This window comes from Oncorhynchus mykiss, chromosome 12 (assembly GCF_057628025.1).
Source record: "Oncorhynchus mykiss isolate SJ-2025 chromosome 12, ASM5762802v1, whole genome shotgun sequence".
NCBI classification, from domain to species: domain Eukaryota; kingdom Metazoa; phylum Chordata; class Actinopteri; order Salmoniformes; family Salmonidae; genus Oncorhynchus; species Oncorhynchus mykiss.
In genome coordinates, this window is record NC_143033.1 from 30,707,871 (window position 1) to 30,731,815 (window position 23,945).

Sequence of the window (23,945 nt, forward strand, 5' to 3'; positions counted from 1 at the left end):
AAAAAACATGCGTTTTTTGTATTTTTTTTCTCATCATCTTTGCAATGCAGGAGAAAGGCCATAATGTATTATTCCAGCCCAGGCGCAATTTAGATATTGGCCACAAGATGGCAGCAGTGTATGTGCAAAGTCTTAAACTAGTCCAATGAACCATTGCATTTCTGTTCAACATTTTGTATCAAGACTGCTCAAATGTGCCTAATTTGTTTATTAATAACTTTTCAAGTTCATAACCGTGCACTCTCCTCAAACAATAGCATGGCATTCTTTCACTGTAATAGCTACAGTAAATTGGACAGTGCAATTAGAATAACACAAATTTAAGCTTTCTGCCAACATCAGATATGTCTATGTCCTGGGAAACGTTCTGGTTACTTACAACCTCATGCTAATCACATTAGCCTACGTTAGCTCAACCATCACGTGGGGGACCCACTGATCTTGTAGAGGCTAAACAACATTGGCACTTGCGTTGGAACCGGTGCTATAGTCAGATGACATGAAAATAGAGCTATTTTTGCCACGCACATAAGTGGTGGGTTTGGCGTCGAAAAGAGTAACCATATGCAGAAAATAACCCCATACCTAGTGTAAAATATGGTGATAGATTTTTTGATGTTATGGGGCTATTTTTCTTCCACTGGTCCTGAGGCCCTTGTTAAGGTCAATGACATCATTAACTTTATCCAGTACCAGGACATTTTATCCAAAAACCTGGTTGCTTCTTGGCCGGAAGTGGATCTTCCAGTGAGACAATAACCCCAAGCACACATCAAAATCCACAAAGAAATGGTGAATTGACCACAAAATCAACATATTGCAATGGCCATCTCATTCTACGTACTTAAACTACATAGAAAACTTATGGTTTGAATTGAAGAGGGCAGTCCATAAGCGCAGACAAAGGATATCAAGGTTCTGGAAAGATTATGTATGAAGAAATGGTTTAAGACCTCTCCCAATGTGTTCTCTAATCTCATACATTTTTTTAGAAAAAGGCTCAGTGCTGTTAGCCTCATAAGGTGAGGTATTGAAAGGTATTGAAAACAGGGGTGCCAATCATCTTGACCCCTATCTTTTTGAGAAAAAGTATTACTTGTTAAACAAAATCCCTTTATTTGTTAAATTGTATTTGTATAAAATAATATAATTTAAAAAAATGTAGAGCTTACAATATAGCTCGTTATTTGTATTATTTATTTTATAGTCTTTTTTGCTCATCTGTTTTAAGAGTGCCAATAATTTTGGACCTTACTCTATCTCTTTAACCAATGTGAAATTCAAATAAAACCCAGTGATTAACTCTATACGACCATCTAAGTAGTGCAAATTGATTGATGGTGTGTGTGGGTGCGTGCAAATGTGTGTCTATGTGTGTGTGTGTGTGTGTGTGTGTGTGTGTGTGTGTGTGTGTGTGTGTGTGTGTGTGTGTGTGTGTGTGTGTGTATGTCCCATGGGACTGTCTGCTCTGTGTTCCAGGTAATGTAGTGACAGGGACTGGCAGAGAATACAGCGCTAAGCTAACAAGAGGGGAGCTCCATCCATCTTTCCCAGTCAGCTCCCAGCCAGGATATTGATCGCGAGGGAATCACACAAAGCTGTTTCCAGACCGATCCCTGACTCCAACAGCCTGGTGACAAGACTCCCAACATGCTCTCCCCCTCCCGGGAACGCCTTAGTAACACTTTGGGAACGTCTTGGGATTTAGGAATGGGAACAATAAGGATTTCTCAAGGAAAAGATTTTGTCTCAAGACTTGGGGAGCATCTCAGTACTCTAAAGTGGCTTCCTGTCCTTGTTTCTTCTCCTTTACTTTGCCTGTACTGAGCTGAGAAGCCAGAATAGATGACATCAATATAGTGGACGCATACTATGTCAGGTGTTTGCTTTCATCTGTCCAGTTCTTTGACATCAATGCAGATGAAGAAAAGGGACAAGGAGGTGTATAACACCTCAACTTTAGAGTATTGACACTCATCCCAGGACTTTGCTATTTACACTACAACTAATTTGTGCAGATTATGGAAAGGAAATGAGGACGACACCTAATATATTTTTTAATGTCTCCATAGATTTGTGTGGTTGCATTTCAGGTGTGTTTCAGTGGCTTTAGCATGAGTCATTAGAGATATTTCCCTACCAGGTCAGTCAATAGCGGTGACATGAAATCTGCACCTAACACTTTAGCACGTCCTCCGTTATTGGCATTCACTTCAACACCAGCAGCAGAGATATTGACAAGCAGTGTACAGCTACCATTATCACTATAATCAGGATCACTGCTCTGATGCAAGTGTATGTGGTTCACCACGATACTCCATGGAAGATGTTATTATAGTGCTAGAGATAACCCAACACCAAACATGGAGAAAAATACTACATCTATTTATAGTAGCAGCAGCAGATGCAATAGAAGCAGCAGATACACTACATTTCCAAAGGTATGTGGACACCTGCTCGTCGAACATCTCATTCCAAAATCATGGGCATTAAGCTATAACAGCCTTCACTCTTCTGGGAAGGCTTTCCACTAGATGTTGGAACATTGCTGTGGGGACTTGCTTCCATTCAGCCACAAGAGCGTTAGTGCGGCTAGGCGCTGATGTTGGGCGATTAGGCAGTTGACTTTCCAATTCATCCCAAAGGTATTTGATGGGGTTGAAGTCAGGGCTTTGTGCAGGCCAGTCAAGTTCTTCCACACCGATCTCGACAAACCATTTCTGTATGAACCTCTCTTTATGCACGGGGCCATTGTCATGCTGAAACAGGAAAGTGCTTTCCCCAAACTTTTGCCACAAAGTTGGAAGTACAGAATCGTCTAGAATGTCATTGTATGCTGTAGCGTTAAGATTTCCCTTCATTGGAACTAAGTCAGAATCATGAAAAACAGCTCCAGTGTCATGTTGGTATTAATGATTCAGGAGACAGACGCAGGAATGCGTAATAGTTTTTTTTATTGTACCGAAATGACGGCGTGCCGTGTAAAGGCACAGGGACGAAGACCAACCAAACACTATACAAAACACAGGGTAGAAATCCAAAACAAAAGAGCGAGGAGTACCTCAAATAAATCACACACATGCACAATGATTAACACATGGGACGAGACCTGTAATCATCTGCGCAATCCACAATGGTACGAAAGCCAAAACACACAGCACAGGTACTCACACGCACCAACACGCATTGTAACAATAATCAACAGCCCAATGGAAACCAAAGGGCACACTTACACAAGTACTAATCAGTGGGAATAGGGGACAGGTGTGCGTAATGAAAGTTCCGGAGGGATCCGTGACACCCAGACCATTATTCCTTCTCCACCAAACTTTACAGTTGGCACTATGCATTCGGGCAGGTACTGTAGTATTCTCCTGGCATCCGTAAAACCCAGATTTGTCTGTCGGGCTACCAGATGGTAAAGCGTGATTCAACCCTCCACAGAACGTGCTTCCACTGCTCCAGAGTCCAATGGCGTTGAGCTTTACACCACTTCAGGACTCGGCGGTCCCATTCTGTGTCCTTGTGTGGCCTACCACGCCACTTTGACAGTTGGTTCCACATTGAAAGTCATTGAACTCTTTAGTAAGGCCATTCTACTGCCAATATTTGTCTATGGATTTGTCTCAATTTTACACACCAGTCAGCAACAGGTGTGGCCAAAATAGCCAAGTCCACTAATTTGAAAGGGTGTCTACATACTTTTGTATATATAGTGTAATAGTGCATACAATATGCTATTTTCATGAATGGGTATTGTAGACTTAATAACAACATGAAAAAGTCAGATGGTCTGGCGGAGATGTTCCACAGACATGGACTGACAGTCCAGACAACATGCAGAGACAGTAAGGTCATTAGTACAGTTAATACTGTTGAAGGAAGGACAGAGACAGATGTGTCCGGGAGCTATAGATCTATGGTGCATTATCTGACTCTCAGGGGAACCCACTAAACGCCCCAACGAAACAACGACTCAAAACACAATGGAAACACAACAGTCAAATAGACAGAGGATGGGATGGGTGTGTGCCCAAATATTTCCTTTTTTAAAATCCCCCACCTACACTCAAGGCTGGTCATGTGATACACACACGCCAGAAAGGACACACACAAACACACAAAAGGAATGCTGGGAAGAGTAGGTATAGACACGTGTCACACAATACAACACAGATAAGAGAAGAGACCGTCGGTTTAGACTGACATGATTCCTCTGGCCTTAACACAAAGACACATTGGGAAATGCCACATCACATCACGCCACACCATACTACGCCAAGAAAACCTGTTGGGGTCTGAAACTGAAGTAACAATGGAGAGAGAGATAGAGATTGAAAGTGAGAGAGATAAAGAGGGAAATATCAATGGAGTGAAATGACATAAATGAGAGGAGGGAGGGATCGAAAGAGAGAATAATAAGAGTACAGCAAAATATAATTTCACTCATTATCTGGTGGCTGTGTTAAAATATGCGTTACAGTGAATCTAAGCAACAGTATAGAGATTATTAGTCATTGCAATGGGTAAAATTTGCCACCATGTGCCTTAGTGTGTGTGCAGTGAGGCTGACTCTAAGGCGTACAGACACTTCCATATGGCCCAATGACAAATCTCTTGCCGCTGATCACTTGTAGAACACTTGGCTGACCTGCAGGTTCTATTGTTCTGCTTCAATCAGGCATTGTGGGAAAGGGGCCCCAGGGTCAGGGGTTACCACGGAGATTCATATACATGCCTTGTTCTCCAGCTAATCTCGATACTGTTGCTTAGATTCACTGTAACACTATACACTTCCAGGCCTTTGAGTTTATTACCAGACTTAGAGGAATAGAGAGGAGAAATTTAGATGAGGCGGGGAGGCACAGAGAGAGAGATAAAGAGAGAGACCGAGAGAGAGTGTGAGACAGAGAGAGAATTGACAAAAAACAGAGCAAACTAGAATGCTATTTGGCCCTAAACAGAAAGTACACAGTGGCCTGACCACTGTGACTGACCAAAACTTAAGGAAAGCTTTGACTACAGTGCCTTGCGAAAGTATTCGGCCCCCTTGAACTTTGCGACCTTTTGCCACATTTCAGGCTTCAAACATAAAGATATAAAACTGTGTTTTTTTGTGAAGAATCAACAACAAGTGGGACACAATCATGAAGTGGAACGACATTTATTGGATACTTCAAACTTTTTGAACAAATCAAAAACTGAAAAATTGGGCGTGCAAAATTATTCAGCCCCTTTACTTTCAGTGCAGCAAACTCTCTCCAGAAGTTCAGTGAGGATCTCTGAATGATCCAATGTTGACCTAAATGACTAATGATGATAAATACAATCCACCTGTGTGTAATCAAGTCTCCGTATAAATGCACCTGCACTGTGATAGTCTCAGAGGTCCGTTAAAAGCGCAGAGAGCCTCATGAAGAACAAGGAACACACCAGGCAGGTCCGAGATACTGTTGTGAAGAAGTTTAAAGCCGGATTTGGATACAAAAAGATTTCCCAAGCTTTAAACATCCCAAGGAGCACTGTGCAAGCGATAAAATTGAAATGGAAGGAGTATCAGACCACTGCAAATCTACCAAGACCTGGCCGTCCCTCTAAACTTTCAGCTCATACAAGGAGAAGACTGATCAGAGATGCAGCCAAGAGGCCCATGATCACTCTGGATGAACTGCAGAGATCTACAGCTGAGGTGGGAGACTCTGTCCATAGGACAACAATCAGTCGTATATTGCACAAATCTGGCCTTTATGGAAGAGTGGCAAGAAGAAAGCCATTTCTTAAAGATATCCATAAAAAGTGTAGTTTAAAGTTTGCCACAAGCCACCTGGCCACCTGAGACACACCAAACATGTGGAAGAAGGTGCTCTGGTCAGATGAAACCAAAATTGAACTTTTTGGCAACAATGCAAAACGTTATGTTTGGCGTAAAAGCAACACAGCTCATCACCCTGAACACACCATCCCCACTGTCAAACATGGTGGTGGCAGCATCATGGTTTGGGCCTGCTTTTCTTCAGCAGGGACATGGAAGATGGTTAAAATTGATGGGAAGATGGATGGAGCCAAATACAGGACCATTCTGGAAGAAAACCTGATGGAGTCTGCAAAAGACCTGAGAGTGGGTCGGAGATTTGTCTTCCAACAAGACAATGATCCAAAACATAAAGCAAAATCTACAATGGAATGGTTCAAAAATAAACATATCCAGGTGTTAGAATGGCCAAGTCAAAGTCCAGACCTGAATCCAATCGAGAATCTGTGGAAAGAACTGAAAACTGCTGTTCACAAATGCTCTCCATCCAACCTCACTGAGCTCGAGCTGTTTTGCAAGGAGGAATGGGAAAAATTTCAGTCTCTCGATGTGCAAAGCTGATAGAGACATACCCCAAGCGACTTACAGCTGTAATCGCAGCAAAAGGTGGCGCTACAAAGTATTAACTTAATTTTAAGGGGGCTGAATAATTTTGCACGCCCAATTTTTCAGTTTTTGATTTGTTAAAAAAGTTTGAAATATCCAATAAATGTCGTTCCACTTCATGATTGTGTCCCACTTGTTGTTGATTCTTCACAAAAAAATACAGTTTTATATCTTTATGTTTGAAGCCTGAAATGTGGCAAAAGGTCGCAAAGTTCAAGGGGGCCGAATACTTTCGCAAGGCACTGTATATACAGAGTCAGTGATCATAGCCTTGCTATTTATTTTCCCTTTGGTACTTTAATAACTATTTGCACATAATATGACTTGTTATGTCTTTGTTATTTTGAAACTTTGGTGAGTGTAATGTTCATCATGAATTTTTTTATTGTTTATTTCACTCTTGTTTATTATCTATTTCACTTGCTTTGGCAATATGTTTCCCATGCCAATAAATCCCTTACATTGAATTGAATTGAAATTGAAATTGAAAGAGAAAGAGAGAGAGAGAGAAAGAGAGAGAGAGAGAGAGAGAGAGAGAGAGAGAGAGAGAGAGAGAGAGAGGGAGAGAGAGAGAGAGAGAGAGAAGAAAAAGATCAAGGAGTGAGTGAAAGGGGCAAAGATAAAGAGAAACCTCTGACTATGCAGACAGACAAACAGTCACAATGTTCATCAAGCTAAAAGCACAAAAGCACACACACAGAGTACCACATAGAGTCCCAGCTGACCCTAGGGCCATTGTGTCCCGTCAGTGGGAGTAAGCTGTAATGAATACAGGCTAAGCTTGTAATTAGTAGGGCAGGGCCCAACCCTCTCAGCCTCTCTGCCCAGCTCACAGAGTCCTGAGCTGGGCCACAGCACGGCTACGCACAGCACACTGCCAGGCATCCCAGCTGACACAGCAGCTCCACACCACCATGGGCCTGGGGGGATACCTCTACCACACCGCCCATCATATGTCATGCCTGGAGGGGTGGGGGGTGTTGGAGAGGAGTGGAGGGGAGGGGGAGTTATATGAGCATGCCTATAAATCTAGAGATAGTCCTCATCATCCTCCCATCTTCTCTCCCTCGTTTCATCCCTCAGGGCAGTTTTTACTCCCCCCCCTCTCCCCCTCTCGCTTTCACGTAATCCCTCTTTCAGTCACGATCTCTCTTTCTCTTTCTCTCCGTATGTCTGTGAATTTAAAAGTCACTGACAATCTGCCGCCTGCTGGTATTGCTGGGGTAAATGACATGCTGGCAGACTAAACGTATTGCACCAATGCTGGTTATGCCTCTACTTTATCTTCTGTGAATGTGTTCTTTTTAATTTCATATAATGCTGCAATAATATTTTTATCACCTACACACACACACACACACACACACACACACACACACACACACACACACACACACACACACACACACACACACACACACACACACACACACACACACACACACACACACACACACACACACACACACACACACACAGCAGGAATGAATCCACTCAGGACCGAGGCTGCGTCCAGGCCTCTTGGCCTGCGGAATGGCCTCTTGATTGTGAGAATGTGTAAGGAACAAGGAGCATCCATTATACATCAGTGGCATCACTTATTAATCCTGCTACCCTGTCTGTCTGTAAACATACAGCCTACAGCCTCCCTCTCATCCTCACTACGCTGTGTGTGTGTTTGTGTATCAAATAAAAAATGTACACTGCACACTGAGCATAATAACAATTAAGACACTTTTTTGATGAAAGGTATTTGCTCTTATAAAATCAATCACAATAACATGAGATTTACCGCTACTCTAACGACTAATTTCAATGTTTGGATTCATTCAGTCAATACAATATTACATGTTTAGTTTTCTTTAGAGACTTCCGCTATCTGTCTAATAGCCTGTTATGAGACTAACGTGTTTCTGAAGGCTGGAGATAAAAACCTCTCCGTTAGAGAAGCAGCTTGTCACCAGTTACTGTATATAGCTGATTCAACAGGCTATATATTTCTATCAATGCTCCTCTCTTCTTAATGGTCTCTGAACTGCTGATATCAACAAAACACATTAATGCACCTGGCTGTGAGTGAGATGGTCTGATGATGTATGGATCAAGTAATATAGAGTCTCTAAAACGAATAGACACGCTGGGTCACTTGCAGTGCTTTTTGTTGTTCTTGTCTTTATTGAAGGACTGTCTGTCAAATATCAATACGGTACATTATATCCATGCACTTCATTTGAGGGCGTTACACAGGAGAATATTGTAGAGGGTTTTTAGAGCACTAAATTACTAACCCTGTGTTATGGGTTAAAAGATGTTGCAGACATTACACTTCCCACCTACGTCAGACAACATTGACTTCAAATACCAAATTCAGCCAAGGTGCTACACTGAGGATATTGTTGCTTGCTGTGTATGGCCAACCAAGCATAACAACTGGCCAAAAAGAAACAGCTCCACAGTGACACTCATGTGTTAACCCATGCAGGGCAGGATTATGGGCCGAACACTAAAGCTGTCAAACAGCCAATCAATATCCTCCTCTACGTTATGACCAACTCTCCCATGATTGCAATGACAACATAATTAGTGTTGCGTTTCACCAATCAGATCCATTACAACAACATAATATATATTTTGGGGGGGTTATGTATATACAGTGCCTTCGGAAAGTGTTCAGACCCCTTGACTTTTTCCACATTTTGTTAGGTTACAGCCTTATTCTAAAATGTATTCAATCATTTTCCCCCCTCATCAATCTAAACGCAATACCCCACAATGACAATGCAAAAACTGATTTTTGGAAATCTTTGCAAATGTATATATTTTTTAAAACAACTGGTAATTTCACATTTACATAGGTATTCAGACTCTTTACTCAGTACTTTGTTGAAGGACCTTTGGCCATGATTACAGCCTCGAGTCTTCTTGGGTATGATGCTAAACACTTGGCATACTTGTACTTGGGGAGTTTCTCCCATTCTTCTATGCAGACCCTCTCAAGTTCTGTCAGGTTGGATGGGGAGATTTATTTTCAAGTTTCTCCAGAGATGTTCAATCGGGTTCAAGTCCGGGCTCTGGCTGGGCCACTCAAGGACATTCAGATACTTACATTTTTTTTTTTTTAAGTGACTTGTCCCGAAGCCACTCCTGCATTGTCTTGGCTGTGTGCTTAGGGTCATTGTCCTGTTGGAAAGTGAACTTTCGCTCCAGTCTGAGGTCTTGAGCGCTCTGGAGCAGGTTTTCATCAAGGATCTCTCTGTACTTTTCTCCGTTCTTTTTTTGCTTCGATCCTGATTAGTCTCCCAGTCCCTGCAACAACAAAAAGCAGCCCACAGCATGATGCTGCCACCACCAGGCTTCACCGTAGGGATGGTCAAGTTTCGTCCATAGGTGACGCTTGGCTTCAGGTCGAAGAGTTCATCCTTGGTTTCATCAGACCAGATAATCTTGCTTCTCATGGTCTGAGAGTCTTTAGGTGCCTTTTAGCAAACTGCAAGTGGGCAATTATGTGTTTCTTACTAAGGAGTGGCTTCAGTCTGGTCACCCTACCATAAAGGCCTAATTTGTGGAGTACTGCAGAGATGGTTGTCCTTCTGGAAGGTTCTCCCATCTCCACAGAGGAACTGTAGAGCTCTGTCAGAGTGACCATCGGGTGCTTGGTCACCTCCCTGACCAAGCGCCTTCTCCCCCGATTGCTCAGTTTGGCCGCCAGCTCTAGGAAGAGTCTTGGTGGTTCTGAACGTCTTTCATTTAAGAATGATGGAGGCCACTGTTTTCTTGGGGACCTTCAATGCTGCAGAAATGTTTTGTTACTCTTCCCCAGATCTGTGCCTCGACTCAATCCTGTCTCGGGGATCTACGGACAATTCCTTCAACCAAATGGATTGATTTTTGCTCTGACATGGACTGTCAACTGTGGGACCTTACATAGACAGGTGTGTGCCTTTACAAATCATGTCCAATCAAGTGAATTTACCACAGGTGGACTCCAATCAAGTTGTAGAAACATCTCAAGGATGATCAATGGTAACAGGATGCCCCTGAGCTCAATTCCGAGTCTCATAGCAAATGGTCTGAATACTTACGTAAATTAGATATTTCTGTTTGTTTTTTTGTAATACATTTGCTAAAATTTCTAAAACCCTTTTTTTGCTTTGTCGTTATGGGGTATTGTTTGTAGATTGCTGAGGAAAAGGTTTCACTTAATCTATTTCTGAATAAGGCTGTAACGTAACAAAATGTGGAAAAAGTCAAAGGATCTGAATACTTTCCGAAGGCACTATTTGACTAATAATTCAACTATTTGATTGGCTGATGAGGACCAATAAATCAATTAACATTAACTAATTAACAAATTATGTTTATATTTTCCCTCTGGGAAGGACAGCTTGACTGACATGTAGTAGCTAGTAACTGTAGTGTAGTATATTAGAGTCAGTCACCTCAGGGCACAGGCTATACTGAGCCTCTGCAGGGAGGACTCCAACTGACCAGCAGCACCTGTCAATCAAAAAACACTGTATAGTCTATCTATTATATAGTCTCTCTCTATCAGCTCTGAGTGAGTCTGAGTGGGTTAGGGATGTACCGTAAGACAAAAACACACTGTATGTGCATAGCACACACAAGTATGTAGACACCATAAAGACACACACGTGTACACAGTACATACACACACATGTAGTACATTGCTTGTTCTGAAAGACAGAGGGGAAGAATAGTTTTGGTAATGGACTAGAGAAAAAAAGACATACAAAGACAGAAAAAAAGAGAGACACAGTGGAAGAGAGAAAGGTAGAGTGAGTGAGACAGGGGAAGACAGCAGCGCAGGGCGACGAGGTTGGTCCCTCATTGCCCTCTGCTAGCTCTGCTAAGTGGAAAAGGCTTTTTTCTCTCATCCTCTGTTTTCTCTGTCTACCTTTCTATTCATTAAATATTCACCACTCCATTCCCCGCTAATTGTTCCCAACAAGCCGGAGTGCCCTGCCTGCTGGAATTAAATTATCCCATTAGCGGCTGTCTCCGTAAGAGCAGCCAACCCAGGACGTGTATGTGTGCGTGTGTGTGTAACACGCAGGCACGCACAAATGGACACACCCACGAGCACACAGTGTACACACTCTCTACCTCTCCCACATACCCAACAGAACTCAGGCTGAGTGATACTAGGTGCTATACAGTAAAAACACAAACAGAACATATTGCAAGCACAAATATTCCACATTTACACAGATTTTTACATTAACACACACACACACACACACACACACACACACACACACACACACACACACACACACACACACACACACACACACACACACACACACACACACACACACACAGGCCCTCTGAGAGCCATTTAGAGTTTAAGCAAATCTAATAAAGTAAATCTAATACGACTGTAAATGTATTCAATACTTCTCTTTCTGAACAAGGAAGTTCAAAGAACAACATGGAGACAGTACAGAGACTCACCTCTCCTCTGAGTTAACCCTGCACGACTCCCGCCGCATAAACTTACACTCAACACGTTCTAATTGGGTCAAACTACAACAAACTGCATTCAATGTACATTTACTCCTCATACTGTTCTGTACTCATAACCTCTGCCTTTTGTTCACCGAATGAAGATTGTGACTAAATTATATGCTTGCTTATAGACACTACCCACCATGAATACATGCATAAACAGCCCATTATCAGCCTGAAAACGTTATCCTGGCAGGTTTTTGCAAAAATGTAAAATGTCACAGAAGCTGATGTTTTTCTCAATACATTGCAGTCAATGGGAAAAAATGAGTGTCACGGGGTTGATGCTTACAAATTGTCAATACATTGCAGCCAATGGGAAACGATGAGTGTCACAGGATTGATGCCTAAGTGAATACATACGTACACTTAGGTTGGAGTCATTAAAACTTGTTTTTCAACCACTCAACCACTCCTGGTCAGAAGTTTACATACACTAAGTTGACTGTGCCTTTAAATAGCTTGGAATGATCCAGAAAATGATGTCATGGCTTTAGAAGCTTCTGATAGCATAATTGACATAATTTGAGTCAATTGGAGGTATACCTGTGGATGTATTTCAAGGCCTACCTTCAAACTCAGTGCCTCTTTGCTTGACATGGTGAAATCAAAAGAAATCAGTCAAAAAATTGTAGCCCTCCACAAGTCTGGTTCATCCTTAGGAGCAATTTCCAAACGCCTGAAGGTACCACGTTCATCTGTACAAACAATAGTACGCAAGTATAAATACCATGGGTCCACGCAGCCGTCATACCGCTCAGGAAGGAGACGTGTTCTGTCTCCTAGAGATGAACGTACTTTGGTGTCGAAAAGTGCAAATCAATCCCAGAACAACAGCAAAGGACCTTGTGAAGATGCTGGAGGAAACAGATACAAAACTATTTATATCCACAGTTAAACTAGTTCTATATCGACATAATCTGAAAGACCGCTCAGCAAGGAAGAAGCCACTGCTCCATAAAAAATCCAGACTACAGTTTGCAACAAAGATCACACTTTTTGGAGACATGTCCTCTGGTCTGATAAAACTGTTTGGCCATAATGACCATTGTTATGTTTGGAGGAAAAAGGGGGAGGCTTGCAAGCCGAAGAACACCATCCCAACCGTGAAGCACGGGGGTGGCAGCATCATGTTGTGGGGGTGCTTTGATGCAGGAGGAACTGGTGCACATCACAAAATAAATGGCATCATGAGGATGGAAAATGAGGTGTATATATTTAAGCAACATCTCAAGACATCAGTAAGTAGTTAAAGCTTGGCCGCAAATTTTACTTTTTTATTTTTTTATTTCACCTTTATTTAACCAGGTAGGCAAATTGAGAACAAGTTCATGGTGGCAAAGTAAATACAATATAGCAAGTAAAACACTGGAATGGTAGATTTGCAGTGGAAGAATGTGCAAACTAGAAATAAAAATAATGGGGTGCAAAGGAGCAAAATAAATAAATAAAATAAATACAGTAGGGAAAGAGGTAGTTGCTTGGGCTAAATTATAGGTGGGCTATGTACAGGTGCAGTAATCTGTGAGCTGCTCTGACAGTTAAAGCTAGTGAGGGAGATAAGTGTTTCCAGTTTCAGAGATTTTTGTAGTACGTTCCAGTCATTGGCAGCAGAGAACTGGAAGGAGAGGCGGCCAAAGCAAAAATTGGTTTTGGGGGTGACCAGAGAGATATTCCTGCTGGAGCGCGTGCAACAGGTGGGTGATGCTATGGTGACCAGCGAGCTGAGATAAGGGGGGACTTTACCTAGCAGGGTCTTGTAGATGACATGGAGCCAGTGGGTTTGGCGACGAGTATGAAGCAAGGGCCAGCCAACGAGAGCGTACAGGTCGCAATGGTGGGTAGTATATGGGGCTTTGGTGACAAAACAGATTGCACTGTGATAGACTGCATCCAATTTGTTGAGTAGGGTATTGGAGGCTATTTTGTAAATGACATCGCCAAAGTCGAGGATTGGTAGGATGGTCAGTTTTACAAGGGTATGTTTGGCAGGATGCTTTGTTGCAAAATAGGAAGCAAATTCTAGATTTAACTTTGGATTGGAGATGTTTGATATGGGTCTGGAAGGAGAGTTTACAGTCTAACCAGACACCTAGGTATTTGTAGTTGTCCACGTATTCTAAGTCAGAGCCATCCAGAGTAGTGATGTTGGACAGGCGGGCAGGTGCAGGCAGCGATCGGTTGAAGAGCATGCATTTAGTTTTACTTGTATTTAAGAGCAATTGGAGGCCACGGAAGGAGGGTCTTCCAAATGGACAATGACCCCAAGCATACATCCAAAGTTGTGGCAAAATGGCTTAAGGACAACAAAGTAAAGGTATTGGAGTGGCCACCACAAAGCTCTGACCTCAATCCTATAGAAAATGTGTGGGTAGAACTGAAAAAGCATGTGTGAGCAAGGAGGCCTACAAACCTGACTCAGTTACACCAGCTCTGACAGGAGGAGTGGGCCAAAATTCCCGCAACTTGTTGTGGGAAGCTTGTGGAAGTCTACCTGAAATGTTTGACCCAAGTTAAACAATTTTAAGGCAATGCTACCAAATACTAATAGAGCGTATGTAAACTTCTGACCCACTGGGAGTTTGATGAAAGACATAAAAGCTTAAATAAATAATTGTCTACTATTACTCTGACATTTAACATTCTTAAAATAAAGTGGTGATCCTAGCTGACCTAATTTTGACTAGGATTAAATGTTAGGAATTGTGAAAAACTGAGTTTAAATATATTTGGCTAAGGTGTATGTAAACCTACGACTCCAACTTTAGGTATATATATATATATATATATATATATATATATATATATATATATATATATATATATATATATATAGGACCCAGTTGCATAGGGCGTTGGTTCAGACCCAGTGCCCCGAGCTTAATGATGAGCTTGGAGGGTACTATGGTGTTGAAGGCTGAGCTATAGTCAATGATGTGCGTATATATATATATATATATATATATATATATATATATATATAGAGAGAGAGAGAGAGAGAGAGAGAGAGAGAGAGAGATTGGAGATTGGAAATTGGATAGATCAGCTGAAAGAGCTGAAAGAGCAGCAATGCTTAAATTGGTGAAAGACCCAAACAGACATATCAAATCAAATTGTATTGGTTACATACATATATTTAGCAGATGTTATTGCGGGTGTAGTGAAATCCTTCACTTCCTAGCTCCAACAGTGCAGTAGTATCTAACAATTCACAACCATACACACAAATCTAAAAGTAAAATAATGGAATCTAGAAAAAATATAAATATTAAGACCAGCAATGTCGGAGTGGCATTGACTAAAATACAGTAGAATACAGTATATACACACAGTATGAGATGAGAAAAGTAGTATGTAAATTGCTCGGGCGGCAGGTAGCCTAGTGGTTAGAGCGTGTTGTGTTGGGCAGACAACTGGAGAGCCTTGCAGTTGCGGGCGGTGCAGTTGCTGTACCAGGCGGTGATACAGCCCGACAGGATGCTCTCAAACAAAATGTCTTCAGCCTCCTGAGGTTAAAGAGGCCTCTAAAGAGGCCATTTTGTTTGAGAGCATCCTGTCGGGCTGTATCACCGCCTGGTACGGCAACTGCACCGCCCGCAACTGCAAGGCTCTCCAGAGGTTGGTGTTGTCTGCCCAACACAACACGCTCTAACCACTAGGCTACCTGCCGCCCGAGCAATTTACATACTACTTTTCTGCCTTCTTCACAACTCTGTCTGTGTGGGTGGACCATTTAAGATTGTCAGTGATGTGTACACCAAGGAACTTGAAGCTTTCCACCTTCGCCTCTGCGGTCCAGTCGATGTGGATAGGGGGGTGCTCCCTCTGCTGTATCCTGATGTCCACCATCCTCTCCTTCGTTTTGTTGACGTTGAGGGAGAGGTTATTTTCCTGGCACCACTCCGTCAGGGCCCTCACGTCCTCCCTGTAGACTGTCTCGTCATTGTTGGTAATCAGGCCTACTACTGTTGTGTCATCTGCAAACTTGATGATTGAGCTGGAGATGTGCGTGACCCCGCAATCATGGGTGAAAAGGGAGTAGAGGACGGAGCTGAGCACACACCCTTGTGGGGCCCCTGTGTAGAGGATCAGTGAAGTGGAGATGCTGTTTCCTACCTTCACCACCTGGGGGCTGTCCGTCAGGAAGTCCAGGACCCAGTTGCACAGGGCCTTGGTTCAGACCCAGTGCCCCGAGCTTAATGATGAGCTTGGAGGGTACTATGGTGTTGAAGACTGAGCTGTAGTCAATGAACAGCATTCTGACATAGGTATTCCTCTTGTCCAGATGGGATAGGGCAGTGTGCAGTACGATAGCATTTGTATTGTTTGTATATCTATTGGGGCATTATGCAAAATGAAGTGGGTCTAGGGTGACATGTAAGGTAGAGGTGATATGATCCTTAGGTAGCCTATCAAAGCACTTCATGATGACATAGTAATTTAGTTCAGTTACCTTTGCTTTCTTGGGTACAGGAACAATGGTGTACATCTTGAAGAATGTGGGGACAGCAGACTGGAATAGGGAGAGATTGAATATGTCTGTAAACACTCCAGCCAGCTGGTCTGCCCATTCTTTGAGGACATGCCTGGAGATGCCTTCTGGGCCGGCAGCCTTGCGAAGATTAACACGCTTAAATGTCTTACTCATGTCAGCCACAGAGAACGAGAGCCCGCAGCCCATGGGAGTGGACCACTTCAGTGGCAACTGTGTCATCCTCAAAGCGGGCAAAGAAGTTGTTTGGCTTGTCTGGGAGCAAGATGTCGGTGTCCACAACGTGGCTGGTTTTTCTTTTGTAATCCCTGATTGTCTGTAGACCCGGGCCACATACGTCTTGTGTCTGAGCCGTTGAATTGCAACTCCACTTTGTCTCTGTACTGACATTTTGGAAGGTGGCACAAAATCCTGAATTGGAATTCCGAGTTGGATGACCGTTAAACATTTTTTTACATGTTTTCCCTGTCGGAGCTAGTTTTATCCGAGTTCCCAGTTGTGTTGAACTCGGATATTTTCCAGTTCCGAGTCATGCTGGATTGACAGCATGGCCAATGTTTTCAAACGTTGCCCCTTTTTATCCAACTGGTAGTTACGATATGTCTCATTGCCACAACTCCCCTATGGACTCGGCGACGGTCGAGAGCCAATGCCGCACAGCTTCTTGACACACTGCTTGCTTAACCCAAAAGCCAGCCGCACAAATGTGTCGGAGGAAACACTGTCGAACTGACGACCGTGGTCAGCTTGCAGGCGTGCGTCTGCCATAAGGAGTCGCGAGAGCACGATGAGATGAGGACATCCAGGCCAGACGACACTGGGATAATTGTGCGCACCTCATGTGTCTCCCGGTCATAGACGGCAGTGACACAGCCTGGTGTCGAACCCAGGGCTGCAGTGGCGCCTTAGCACTCATTGTTGAATTTGTGATTTCCAACTTGTGTAATGTTTATATCCAATTACCGATGAGCACCGATTCCTTTTATCTATAATTTCTCTTCATATGACAAGGATTGAAAAGGATTTGCCAGTAGATTGCCGACATGATGCATGATGATGACTGCTTTTCTAGCTTGATAGCTAAGATTTTGAAAGTATGATGGTGACATGATCAGTCCAATCAAAGCTACCGTAGATATAATGTGATTTGATATCATTTTATCTGTGGCCAATGACTTTGAGCCTCCTTGAATAGGCACTTCTAATGTAAGTCTATGGCAGCACCCAAGGGGCTTGATTTTTTTAGCTCTTCCTGTACATTTTGCAGTGACGTAGTGTCCCCATGAGTGACAGAACACTGAGCCATTCATGGCGCAACTAGAGAACATTACCAAACCTTACGCTCTGTATTTTCCGCTGGCTGCCCCACCACCACAGAAAGCACTGCGGTAGGCTGAAACACCTGCATTTTTGAGATGCCTTACTCAAGAAAGCAAGAAAGAGACCACATTTGTATGAGGCTTTGTTAACTTTATTTTACATTGTTTGCAAACTGATATGCGACACATATTAATGCCAAAATAACATGCAAAACAGGCAACAAAAAAATCAGCTCCCAGACAAACAGGCAAGCAGGCAGGGAGGAAGTTCAACAACAATGAGAAAAAGTTAAAAATCAAGTAAATTAACATAAAGTAAATGGCAGTAAAATATAACAAACGTTTTAGCATAAGTATAATACAGGAAAGCACAATTTATAGTCCAATATTTACATGTGTATTGGGGAATGGGGGGCAAGTGTATAAATATAGCAGTATAATAAGAGTCTGGTGGCAGCAGTTGTGATGTCTGCTAAGGTGTGTAGAATCAGAGCAGGTGGTCAGTCCAGTTCAAGTGTTCAGCAGTCCAATGGCTTGTAGATAGGGTTGAGCCGGGATCCGGACAAGAAGTTAGTGTCAGGGTTATGGCTAGGGTTAAGGTTGATCCAAGATGTGGAGATGAAGCCAGGGTTAGGGTTGAACTGGGAGTTGATATGAAGCTAGAGTTAGGGTTAGGGTTAGGTTTAAGAGGGTTTCTGCTTCCGCTGGTATCAAACCTTGGGTTACACGGGCCTATTGCAACTTCCTGCTCTCTCTGCATATTGCAAATCAGTCTGGTCTGCAGAGGGTGGGGGAACATAGGGTGTTTTTTTGCCTGAGGGATCAACGGAGGCCGAGAGCTCAAAGTGGTCAGCTACGATGGTTCAATGACAGGAACACAACAATGAGAGGAAAACAAAGGTTGATTAACTGAAGGTAAACAAGTAAAAAATACATGTTATAAAAGCATGCAAGCTGGACCAATGAATTAATAGACACACAACTATCCTTGCACACAACCAATCTTATAGGGATGCCCTGTGTTGAGGTTCAGCTTCCTGTGGCAACAGGAAGTGTCTTAATTAATCCTCAACATGGTCCTTCATTCTCTCCCTACAGTTACACAAAAACACTGTCTTCCATCCTCTGTATGATTCTTAACGTAAAGTCTTGAAAGACATAAAGACAGGACATCGTTAAAGAGTGTCCCCAGGAGGCCGTAAATTAACTTGCGATTAGAGGAAGTTACTTAATTAGGGGAAATAGGGGCGGTCACAAATTGTACATATTTGTGACAGGGGGACCAGGCATATGAAATTTGAAGTCAATCGACCCAAAAGCATTTTTTAGCTGCATTGGACAAAATTATCTTGCAGATCTATAAACTAAGAGCGTTTTTTAATTAATTCTTGAATTAATTCTGAAGAGGATATTGGTCAATTTTTTTTAGATTGACTTGTCTGCCTGTCTGTCGGGCTTGTTGGCCTGTCAGTCAGTCTGCCTGCCTGCCTGCCTGTCTGCCTGCCTGCCTGCCTGCCTGTCTGTCTGTCTGTCTGTCTGTCTGTCTGTCTGTCTGTCTGTCTGTCTGTCTGTCTGTCTGTCTGTCTGTCTGTCTGTCTGTCTGTCTGTCTGTCTGTCTGTCTGTCTGCCTCTCTGCCTATCTGCCTCTCTGCCTGTCTGCCTCTCTGCCTCTCTGCCTCTCTACCTCTCTGCCTCTCTGCCTGTTTATGGGAGAGAGGAGGGAGAGAGATGAGAGAAAAGGGAGGGAGGAAAAGAAGGAGGGTGAGAGAATGGAGGTGGAGGAGGTAGAAAGAGGGAGGAGGGGTAGAGTGAGGCAGGGGGATAGAGGGGAGAGAGAAGGAGAGGGTGAATGGGGGAGGGGGAGAGAGAGTCAACAGACAGACAGAGGTGGGAAAGAGGAGGTAGTGGGAGAGAGAGATGAGAAGAGGGGGATTGATTGCATGGGATTGAGAAAAACGTCAACCCTGTGACACTCATCTTTTCACATTGACTGCAATGTATTGAGAAAAACGTCAACCCTGTGACACTCATCTTTTCCCATTGACTGCAATGTATTGAGAAAAACATCAGTAAAATGCAACAATTTCAAAGATTTTACTGAGTTATAGTTTATACAAGGAAATCAGTCAATTGAAAGAAATACATTAAGCCCTAATCTATGGATTTCATGTGACTGGACAAGGTGCAACTATGGGTGGTCCTGGGAGGGCATAGGCCAACCCAATGGGGGGGGGCATTCAATCAGAATGCGTTTTTCCCCACAAAAGGGCTTTATTACAGACAGAAAGAAGAAATGTGGCACAGTGTGTAAATGATAACACAGTGCAGGAATTGAAGAAATTGATAACCATTTGGGAAGTGAAGGCTGGAATTAAATTAACTATGCAAATTAGCAAAAGATGTGTGCATTAAGGAAATATACACCTGGCTCAAATAGGTAGCCTGTCTCTAATTAGCACCTGTTGTGTTCCGTGATTTAAGCAAATAAACTCCCGGGCTATTAATGTAAGTTTTACTGTGTTTCATAATGCATGTCATGTTTTTTTTTTTAAAGGAATAAAAAAAAGGGAAAAGAACTGAAATGGAAAGAAATATATATTTTTTTCAGAACCGAAACCGAACCTAACTCAAAAAGCATTCATCTCTCAGTACTATGCCCCTATCACAGCAGAGGTCAATAGTGGTGTATTGACAGCCTGACGAGTCCTACTTAGTCCCCACTTAAGACAGCTCTGAGCCACGCTCTCATGTTAGTCTCAGGAGGCAGGGATGGAGGGATCATGGAGAGGGAAACCGAGAGGGAGAGAAGGATTAGATGATTTTGGCTGCGGTGAGGGAGGGTATCAGACAGTGGAGGGATCACTGTGAAAAGATTGGGGGCAAATAGTGAACTACTGTTCCAATTCTTCTAGGGATCGCTTCTAGTTTTTTCTATGTCCATTGTTTTTAGAAGTAGGCAGAATATGTACACATGGGGGAAAGACAGACTGGCACATTTTACTGTTTTTGCTATTATATTCTCAAAAACCAAACAAACTACACAAAGTAATATGAATTTCAAATATAGGTTTACATATCTATCTCATGTATTATGCAAACAGCCATTAGAATAATTATTTTCATAAGAATGGCATTATTTCTAGCAGCATGTGGTGGTGGCTCATGTCCCAGGTCACCCTATCCCTCGGCCAGCCTTGGAACGAATAAGGACAGTAAATGTGTCAGTATTATGTGGCTGTGACCCAGGGGACCCTGAACAGGACCAGGGGACACCCTGTGTTTGTCTGCTCCAGAGTTTTATTTTATTTAACCCTTATTTTACCAAGTGAGTTGACTGAGAACACATTCTCATTTACAGCAACGGCCTGGGGAATAGTTACTGGGGAGAGGGGGGGGGGGGGGGGGGGTGAATGAGCAAATTGTATCACCCCAGAGTGAGAGAGCGAGAGAGGGAACCTCAGTACAGTATGTTGACAAGTTAGTGACCTGTTTCCTGTCTCTGGGGTTCCTCAGGCAGACAAAAGACACCTCATCACCACTACTTGATGCTAATTAAGACACCCTCATTAGACCGTCATTAACCCTCTTCTCAATGTTCTCTTCCTTGCTGCCTTAATCTTTCTCTCTCTGTCTTTTCCCTGTCAGTGTTCTCCCAACAACATCTCCGCTCTCCTTTTTCTCTATATTCTGTTAGTTACTTCCATTGTGGGGAAATTAGCTAAATAACATTTGATAAACTAGGCGATCTTTAAATATTAATAATGTATTAATTACATTCATGTGGCAAAACAAACCCTGATTAATGATTTATGGGCTTCAGGCTCAGTTTACTTACTCTTTCACTGTCCAATGCGATTCAGTAGAGGAATTAGGAGGAGTGGTAAATAACAACAGGAAAACAAACACATAAGTTTATGTGTGTGTGTGTGTGTGTGTGTGTGTGTGTGTGTGTGTGTGTGTGTGTGTGTGTGTGTGTGTGTGTGTGTGTGTGTGTTCCTGTGCGTAAACTACAAAAATGCATTCAGACATACTTTAAGAGCCAGAGAAACATTTGTAAAAAAGAGTGGGAGGGAAACCGGTAAGAAGAGAAAAGAGAAAACAGAGAGATGATGGGCTGCTGTCTGACCTTTGGCCTTTTATCTCCCTACTCCTCCATCTTTAGTTACAGCCCATGTGGAGTGCTGTAAACTCTGACCCATGTGATGACCTTGGGCTCTCCAGGAGACTGCACCACCAGGGTCGCATACAGAGTCAGTTGTGTATAATTCCGACTTTCTAAGTACATATAGATGACACATTTATAAGACATTACAAAATGGTGTATTTTGAGAGGGTATAAAATAAAGAGAGTCGAACACTCTCTCTCTCTCTATATATATATATATATATATATATATATATATATATATATATATATATATATATATATAAACTCCCAGTAATTTATTGGGTAAAATATGAACATTTCGATATCACTGATGCCGAAAACATTGGTGTTTTACCTATTCATATTTACCTATTCATAATTCATATTTAAAGATTACCTAGTTTAGCCATTTTTATTTAGCTAATTAGAAGGAACATTGATCCCGAAACGTTGGTGTTTTACATAATAAATTACTGGGAGTTTATATATATATATATATGTATAGAGTGTTCGACTCTCTTTATTTTATACCCTCTCAAAATACACCATTTTGTAATGTCTTAAAAATGTGTCATCTATATGTACTTAGAAAGTCAGAATTGTACACAACTGTCTCTGTATGCGACCCTGGTGGTGCAGTCTCCTGGAGAGCCCAAGGTCATCACATGGGTCAGAGTGTTCGACTCTCTTTATTTTCATAGTTTATTCACCGTTAGTAAGCACCTCTACACTAAATAATATTCTCTGGATGTGCGCCAGCTCATGCTTTTTATTCAAGTATTTTGAGAGGGTAACATTTTGCTGTCCCTTGTTTGAAGATCGCGAGGGCTTTTTGACACAAATGTATATCCTTTTAAAGAAATTGTAAAATAAATGCCATGTTGCTGGTAACCAAACATCGCCTCTGGATATATTAATGCTATACTGTTTTTCTCTAATCCTCAACTCTGTAACAGAACACATCCCTCCCCTCAGCCTGCAGTGTCAGATGCAAACCACAATGGCCACGAGCAATGCAAAATAAATGTACATATACACGACTGTATATGTCAGTGAATCATTTCATCCACACCGCTCGTGTGTGGACTTGGTTCTATTTGAGGCACTCCATGCGCCGCAAGTCCCCTCCTTATTGGATATCAGGAAGATACAGACCCACGTGGACACTTGAAGGACAAACAAGGAAAGATTATTTCAAGATAACTAACTAAAAACTAACTATGTTCACCTTTTTATTTGTGGATTAATCGTTGGAGTAGAGAAACACACAATTTTGTATGACTCCTGGTCAAAATTCTACAAAGAACCAGCTATAGAGAGAACCATATGCATGACAGGTTAAAAACCAACCCAATGATAATCACCCAGGACAAACTAGCTAGCAACTGGTACTTTAAACTGTTTGTCATGATCACGTCTGGTAGGGATAAACAAAATCAACATGCCAGCCACCCTTTCCTCTTCCAGACCAAATCACCAGCTACCAACTAACACTCTCCAGCAACCTTACACCCCTTTACCATTCTCCAGTGCACTCCTCTGTTTTCATAACCCCCATGCTTGCACGCATGTCCAGCCACCCGCACGTAAGTGTACGTACGCACACACATCACTCTCCTGAGTTAAAGCAGCCTCCCTCTTCCAATAAATATTTCACAGGTGGAAAGTTTAGTAAACAGAGTCGTGGAGGGGGTGCTGTTGCTTGAGACACCGGTCATAAGGGGAACAGGTGATGTGTGTGTGTGTGTGTGTGTTTGGTGTCAGATTATCTTCTCCTCTCCTCTCCCTTCCTCCTCTCTTCTCCCTTCCTTGTCTCCTCTCCCCTCTCCTCATCTCTCAGCTGAAATTAGACCTATTCGTCACTCTCTGCTCCAAAACAAACAAACTGTATCCTGAGTTGATCTGAGGAGTAGAGAAGAGACACTGGACCTACAAACCACAGCCTGAGCATCAGCTACAGTACCCAGCTACTCTACCCCCTGTCTGTCTGACTGCCTATGGGACCTATAAGTGTGTGTAACACCATATTGTCACCCTATA